General features: G+C 40.2%; 1 pseudogene; it reads right to left on the reverse strand.

Moving 5' to 3' along the window:
• Window positions 1-6,842: 6,842 nt before the first annotated feature.
• LOC114030202 lies at window positions 6,843-7,984 on the reverse strand (annotated as a pseudogene).
• Between the last annotated feature and the right edge of the window lie 229 nt (window positions 7,985-8,213).

Here is an 8,213-nt window from a genome sequence, read left to right on the forward strand (position 1 = left end):
CATGTACAATCATATTAAACGTATTTCCACATTAGTCATGTTGCGAAAGAAGAATCAGAACAAAAGGGAAAAGCCACAAGAAAGAAAAAGCAAAAAATTTTAAAAAGGAGAAAATAATGTGCTTTGATCTGCATTCAGATTCCATAGTTAATTCTCTGGATATGCATAATGTTTCCCATCATGAATCTTTTGGAATTGTTCTAGATCATTACATTGCTAAGAGGAGCTAAGTCTATCAAAGTTGGTCATCGTACAATGTTTCTGTTACTATGTACAATGTTCTTCTGGTCCTGTGATGCATACTTGTTCTCCTTCCCTCACCAGTGAGAGAAGATGTCCTAAACTTCACCAGAAATAATAAAAACAGCTTAGGTACGGTTTTCAGGGTCAGAAAGTACGTTTGCCCACAACAACACTATAAAGTAAGGAGTACGAGTATTATTTTACAGATGAAACAATTGAAGGTCATAAAGGTAAAGTAACTTGACCAACCACATAGTTTAAGTGGCACAGTCTGATTTTGAATCTGGATCTTTCAATTCTAAGTGCAATGTGACGCCACATAGGACTCAAATGAAGGAACTGGCTGAGGCAAATCAATTTCCTCCGGCTCCCTGCTGAAATCTGAGAGTAGCAATGTTGAGGTTTAGAGTTGGGACAGCTGGCACAGGTGTGAAAAAATTCACTTAGATCTTCTCTGTAACCATCGGGAGCTTTATTGATGCAAAAGCAGCAGGCTAGCCTGGAAGGAGGACTAGCAACTTAAAGGGGGATGGGGGCTTGTTTTATAAGGACAGGATGAGGAACATAGTTGCTTATAAGATAGTTTTAGAAGACAGGTCAAGAAAGGATTTTATGACATTGGATGAAAGAGACAAAGGGAATTATTTATGGTTTGAGGATTTAAGGACAGGGCATGAGGGCGCAGGTTAAAAATTAAAGGACAGAGGGAACAAAGGCTAAGGGACACGAAAGCAGTTCTTTTGGTACCAGTTCAAGATAAGGGGGAAAGGACTTTAGGACACCTTTCAAGTTATAGAATAAGCTGGGGTTTCACAAAGTACTGGAAAAGCAACGTTAATATTCTCTAACCCCTTGGGGCACTATTTGTATCCACATCAGCAAGAGAATGATAGGAAAATGATCTATGTCCATCAAGCTATAGCATCACCCACTTTGCTGCCTCAAATTCTAACTTGTCCTCCTCCAACCTCCCCCCATCTCTTATTGGAGAGGAAGCAATAGGTCAATTGCCCCTGATTCTTCACTTTCTGAGACCCTAATGGTACTAGCAGTGCCCTTTAATAATGGCTTTGATGCTCTTGAGCTGAAAATGGGGGAAAAAAAGGGACCTAAAATAGGGTTTCCAGAGCAGCAGGGACATGGGAAGGAAGCTGACAGAAGAAGCAAGAAAGCCATTTTTCCCACTTTGAGTATTCCCTTGGAGGATCAGAACAGGGTTGGGAACCATTATTCCAATGCAGACAAACATGGCTGGTAGGGCTGCTAAGCTTCTTTGTATTTCCTGTTCTCTTCAGGCACAAATAGCACCAAGCAGAGTTTCAGCCTCAGTGAGCCTGGTAATGCTCTGGAAAGTGTTAAAAAAAAAGAATCTCAAAGACAGCTCTTGGCAGATTTAGCTCAGTAATTTTTCTTCCTAATGAACCAACCTAAAACTGGTTCCATGGGGTATATTAGTCACCCCTTACCCAGCAGGCAATTCATCAATTCCAGGGCAGTGTGGTTCCCCCTGAGGCTTCAGGAACCAGCAGTTTGCAAGAATGCTGTTCCTGGATTGGCCAGTCACAACTTGTTCGTCAGGAAGGGAGCAGCCTCTCACAGCTCCAATCAGTGGCCCCCAGCAATGGTTGTTCCTAGCCATGTCTGAACTCCACAATATCTCCTCTTCTTTTTTCCCTTTTGGTTGATGAAATGGAGCTGGGATTCATTAGGGAGGCATGGGAAGAGGAATTTTTCATTGGGTTTGTGCCCGTATCTTGCCCTTTAACTTGAGAGTTTAGGGAGGGTAGCTTATCAGACTTCCTTGGGTGGCTGCAGGGCTGATGGTATAATGGACAATGAGTAGACAGCATGACTTAGTGGAAAGATCACTGGACTGAGAGTAAAGAGAATTAAGTTTTAATCCTAGCTCTGTCATTGACCAGTTATGTTACCATGGGTCAGTCCCTTGACTTCTCTGGGCCACATTTTCTTCACCTGTAAAATTGAAGGTGTTGAACTCAACCTCTAAACTGCATTCTAGTATTAAAATTCTGTGATTCAGGGGCGTGGCGGGGTGGGGGAAGTAAAATAAAGGAGAACTAGGAATCAGTGCTTCCTTCTGAGTAAGTGTCTTCTTAAAGGAGTGATTTCTAAAACCTTGGAAAGGAGAACCCCATCTCGGGTGCTCAGAGTTGAAAGATATCTTAGAAGTCATTTAGGCTAACTCTTATCTAAATAGGAAATCCCTTTTCTAGAGTCTTAATCAGGCAACAAGAATTTATAAGTACCTACTATGTCCCAGGCACTATGGTAAGTGCTGGGGTTACAAGAACAAAGAATAAAATCATCCTTACTTGCAAGAAGTACATTGTAATTGGGGAGAAAATAAGAACATACATGTTACCAAAGGCTCAAAGTTCATTTGCATGAGACTCTTCTCATTGGTGGAGATTGATTACTCAGTGTTCCAAGCCTGCATGAGAGTGATAGAGTTGGTAAGAGCTTGGGAGAGGAGTGATCTTGGTTTCTAGGTGCCAGATTTGGGAGAATACATGCAGTTTCAGACTCTCTTCAAGGAAAAGTCTCTGAAGAGAAAGATTCTGGGAAGAAGGTACCATGTAGAAGGCCAAGCAGCTCAATCATGACTCTATTCCCAGCCAAAGATTTTTCAGAATTATCACTTGGGGTGAGATCAGGCACCCTCTCTCTTAGCTGAGCAGAGCTATCTCACTCCCAGTGGGACAGCTCATTCACTCTGTATTGTCCACTATATTCTCATCTGTGCAACTTCTCTGATTTCTCTTTGCTATTTGCTTTGATGTTATTTGCTGTTTACTATGTGTGGTCTTTGTGTAACTGGCATTTAGTGAGAAGGGAGTCAAAACTTGACTATCTAGCTTGAGGTACTCTTTCTCCATCAAAAGATAGTGACCAAGGACTTAGCTTAAACCTCATAATTATTTCACCTAGACTAAAAACATATGGGGGAGTGGATAGATATAATGCTAGTCCAATACTTCCTCTCTGAGGAGAGCAGAATGGCCAGGTTTGTGGCCCCAATATCTAGCTTCCCTCTTGGCAAGAATCAAAGTCTCCCTTGAAGAAGGGTAGATGGAGGAAACTCTAGAGATATCTGTTCATACTTCCCTACTAGTCACCTATAAGATAGACCCAAGTGGATACCTATATTGGCAACACACATGAGACCCTCCATGTACATATATGTACACATGCACACACATTTATGTGTATGTGTGTATATATATGTTTATATGTACATATATACAATATGTGTATTGTGTGTATGTATATATATATACATACATATATATATATATACATATGCATGTATAGAGAGACAGAGAGACCGAAACAGAGAGAGACACACATAAAGAATATACATAAAGTCAACACACACACAAACATATCCATCTACAAAGCAGTTAATTACAAGGTTCTTCAGAAAGGAGGGCACTAGCAGTTGAGAAGAATCAAGAAAGACTTAGTGTAGAAGACAGTGATTGAGTTATATGTTAAAGGAAGAGAGGAACTCTGGGAGGCATAGGTTAAAGAGGGAGTGCATTTCAGGAATATGAGAGAGCCAACACAAAGTCACAGAAATAAGAGATCACCCAGCTGCTACTTACCACCTGTGTGATCCTGGACAAATGATTTAACATCTTTGGACCTCAGTTTTCTCATCTGTAAAATGAGGGATTGGAGAAGGGATATATAAGGTCTCTTCTAGTGCTAAATCCTATGATACTTTGCTCAAAGTCTTGCAGTGAGGAGGAACTCACTATCTTCCAAAGCAGTCCATTCTCTTTACGGATAGCTTTCATAATTAACAAGTTTTTCCTTTGAAAATCTGCCTTTCTACAACTTTGATTCATTAATATTTATCTTCTGGGACCAAGAAGAACAATTCTAGAAAGGGATCTTTTGTTAAATAGAGTTGGTATAGATAGGGGTCCACTGGAGTGAATACCTGGATTTCTGAAAAAGAGTCAAGTCATCACTTTTAGGTTGTTAGCATAGGAAGGAGGGGACAAGGGCAAGATATCTCCAAGAGATCTAACCTAAGTTCAAACCCCAATCAATATTTTCACTAATGACTTGAAAGATGGAGTACAGAATATGCTAATTAAATTGGTAAAGTGTCTAAACCTGGGAAGGACAGCAAACATTTAGGAAGACAGCATTAGAATGCAAGCCCCGCTTGACAAATTGGATTTGTCAAAATGCTATCTAATCAATCAAGTAATAAATCAAATCAGTGAAACGAAATTGAGCAGCAATGGGTTTCAGGTGGTCCACTGTTCTTGAGCAATTGTCTGGGTTGACCCTTCTTTTCTCTGGGTTTCATAGGATACAATTGCAGTTTGTATAGGATTGAGTGCTAATACAGCATAGGAACTTTCATTTGACATTTATCAATCATTTGGACCTTCATTTGGGGTTAGTAGCCCCAGGGTAGAGTCATTTACTAGCTATGCGATCTTGGGAAAGTCGCTTCATTTTTCTGAGTCTCAGTTTCTTCACCTATAAAATGGAGATAATAATACTTGCACCATGAAATCATCATTATGGATCTAGGTCTCAGTGAATGAAAGAAGATGGAAGGAATGAGAAAGGAAAAGGTTTAAGATGAAAGAACAACCTTTCTCTCACCCCCACAGAAAGTGCAGAAGACATAAAGGACTCAGAGGAACCCAAGAATAAATATAGAAAGCACAAATAATCCATTAGACTTGCTTGGAATATTAATTACACACTAGGATAAACAACCCCACCTTCACCTTGGACTTGGATGGTGCCCTTATTAAAATGTGGCACCTGGAAGGGAGCACAGTTATGTACCAAACTCCAGATGTGGTCTGATCATGGAAGAATCTAGCAGGATATCACTTTGCTCATCCTGGCTACTATCCTCTGATTAGCCCAGACTTAATTCTCATGAGACTTTTGACTACAACCTGACATCAGACTATTGATTCACACTGGATCTTGAAATCCATTAAAATTCCCAGGTATTTTTCATATAGTCAATTTTCTAACCTAGTGTCTCCACCCACATCATTAATCTTTTGAGCTCAAAATGCAGGATTTCACATGTATCCAACTAAATTCCTATTTATTAATTTCAGCCCATTAAGTCTAGCCTGCTGAGCTCTTACTAGATACTGAGTCCATCATCTGTTGGCTTAGCTATGCTTCTGAAAAGCTGATCAGTTCAACCTTGCCCCCAACCCATTTTACAGATGAGAAAACTGAGGCTGGAGAAAGTTAAGTGACTTGCCCAACATCATATAGATGGCAGGATGGCAAAGCAGGGATTCAAACTCAGTAAATCTGGTGATACTAAGTTTAGCCCTCCAAGTTTAGGCCTTCTCAAACTGTACAGTGCTGCACCATTCTCCAGTAAACAGATATCCACTTTGTTTCCAGTTCCTTGCTATCACAAAAAGTGCTGCTATGACTATTTTTATTCTGTTGAAGCATGGGACATTAATGCTGAAAGGGATCTGAGAGATCATCTCGTCCAAGACCCACATGTTACGACTGAGGAAACTGAGTCTCAGAGAAGTGAACTGATTTTTCTTTGAACCTATATCAGTGGTAGAGAACAGGTTAGACTGTGAGTTTCTTGATACAAGTCTAAGGTTGTTTGTTTCTACCCTCTTATCATGCTGTCCTGTTATATTCCAGTTGGCATTTGGCTCTCCTCTGTCTGTGTGTGCATTTTTAAAAGGATTTTAATTTTTTTTACATTATTAAAAATCATTATTTAGGTTTAGTCTGTTTTCTTATTCAATTGTTTGGGGTTTTCTTGGAAAAGATACTGGAGTGGTCTGCCATTTCCTTCTCCAGTTCATCTTACAGATGAGGAAACTGAGGCAAACAGGGTTAAGTGACTTGCCCAGGGTCACCCATCTAGTCAGTGTCTGATGCTATATCTGAATTCATGAAGATGAGTCTTCCTGACTCCAGGCCCAGCTACCCACTGTGCCACCTAACTGTCCAGTTTGGTCAGCAGAGCCAAGATATTTTGCAGTCACAGAGCAATTTGCATTAACAGAATACGACAGTTCATTAAAAGTGAATAACTATGCACACAATTCTTAAACATTCAGTCACCTAAGGAGAAAATTCACAGGTGTATGGTAGAAAAAAAACCTGTAATTGACACTGAAACTACTGTGGGACTCATCAATAATCCACCTTTCAATGATTAAAAAAAAAAAAACTACTGTGCTGGTCAAACTGGGCAGTCAAAAATCCACAACTACTATGACAAGTCTAAATGTTGCATAAGGAAAGAACAATATGAGTAAAAATCCCCTTACACAATATGGATTTGTACACACACCACTGTGTTATTACAGAAATTATTTCCATTTTCAATTTCATATTAATTCATGTAAAAATAACTTGAGCCCACACAAACAACCTTTTAAAAGTAATTAACTGTTACAATTTCTAAAGTATCAGATGTATTGAAGCAAAACAAACAAAAAAGGCAAATTGTAACAGGAGGGTATGCATAAAATATATTTTTTTCTGGACAGCAGCCTCTCCCAAATTACATGATACTGTATAAAAATGTTGCTGGAAGAATGTTACAAAATTGAGCCCTCTACATTTCACATGAGTCAAAACCATTCTGACCATGACAGGAACCCAGAGTTCTGTTATCTTTCCCGGTCTCTGCTTTCTCCCCTTGAGGATCATGATTGGAGTCTGTGTCAGCTGGGCTGCGTGTGCAAGTTTTCAATGCCTGGGGGAGAATCATCTCTTTCATCTGCCATGCTGAGTTGATTTATGTAATTACTACCTCTTCTGCCAGTCCTTTCTTCAGAGTTGTTGGAGACCTTATTACCATTCCCTGAAGATGTAGAAAGTCACATCGATTGTGTTACCTTCCCTAAAAAACCCAGGCTCAGATGTCCTCTGATGCAAGGAGCTGTTGTTACTTGGTCTGTTAGCCAGCTGGCTGCAGTCTTTACCCATGATCTCTCTCTGGTCTAAAGAGTAAGAAAATGGAGTCCTGCTGATACCTAGGGCTAATGCCTTAGATGGGTACTGCCTCTATTTAGCTAACTGATGGTGAGTCTCCTTCATTTGTGGCTAAAAAACCTAGAATGGTCCTCTACATTCCCTCTACCTCTTCATCAAGCTGAATAATGAAGTCATTGAGTTTATCCGGACTGCTCTTAAGTCCTCCACTGTATTTCTTCTGTAAAGCCAACTCTCCTTCAAGCTCTGCAGTTCATCTCTGAGACAGTTTCCCTCCAAGCTCTTGATTCTCCTGATTTAGCATTTGATATTTCGTCATTGACTTCTTGCCTATTGGGTAAATTTCCAGGCACTTGGGTCATTGTAGAGTTGTTCCTGTTTTTAGTTCAGTTCCAGTTCACCTTTCATTTTTAGGAAAAAACACGTCGATTGCTGATTCACCAATACTGATCTCATTTGGGCAACACTAGGCTGCTGTTCAAGGTCCTGGATTTCTCTTCCCTCTCTTGTTCCTGAGTTGCCAGTCTCATATGAATAGTTTCTCTTCTTGCAGACTCTTGTTGCTGTTTTAGCTTTCCTTCAGACTTGCTCAAGCCAGTTACATCATTAGCGTCAAGTGTATGTCCTTCCTTTCCAACATTTATTCATATTGCTTCCATCCTAGGATTACTTCATCTTTTGCCAGAGCTTTGAAGCTTGTTTCACTGAGTCAAAATGTTTTGGGGAGAGGGTCTTCATCCATCATTTTGCTTTTTCTCCACATTGAGGCTGCTGCTGCTGCTGCTGCTGCTACTGCCAGTTTATCACATAGACTGACCAAGGTGCTGATCTCCTCATGGACCAGTTTTGGTTGACCCCACCACTCCAAACCACCTATATCCCTTCAACCTTATGGAGACATGCTCTCCCCTTTATTTATGGGACTCACTGCTACAAAATAGCTCTGGAAGAAGAAATCAAAGATTTCAGTTTTT

This window comes from Vombatus ursinus, unplaced genomic scaffold (assembly GCF_900497805.2).
Source record: "Vombatus ursinus unplaced genomic scaffold, bare-nosed wombat genome assembly UNPS02014945.1, whole genome shotgun sequence".
Classification (NCBI taxonomy): Eukaryota; Metazoa; Chordata; class Mammalia; order Diprotodontia; family Vombatidae; genus Vombatus; species Vombatus ursinus.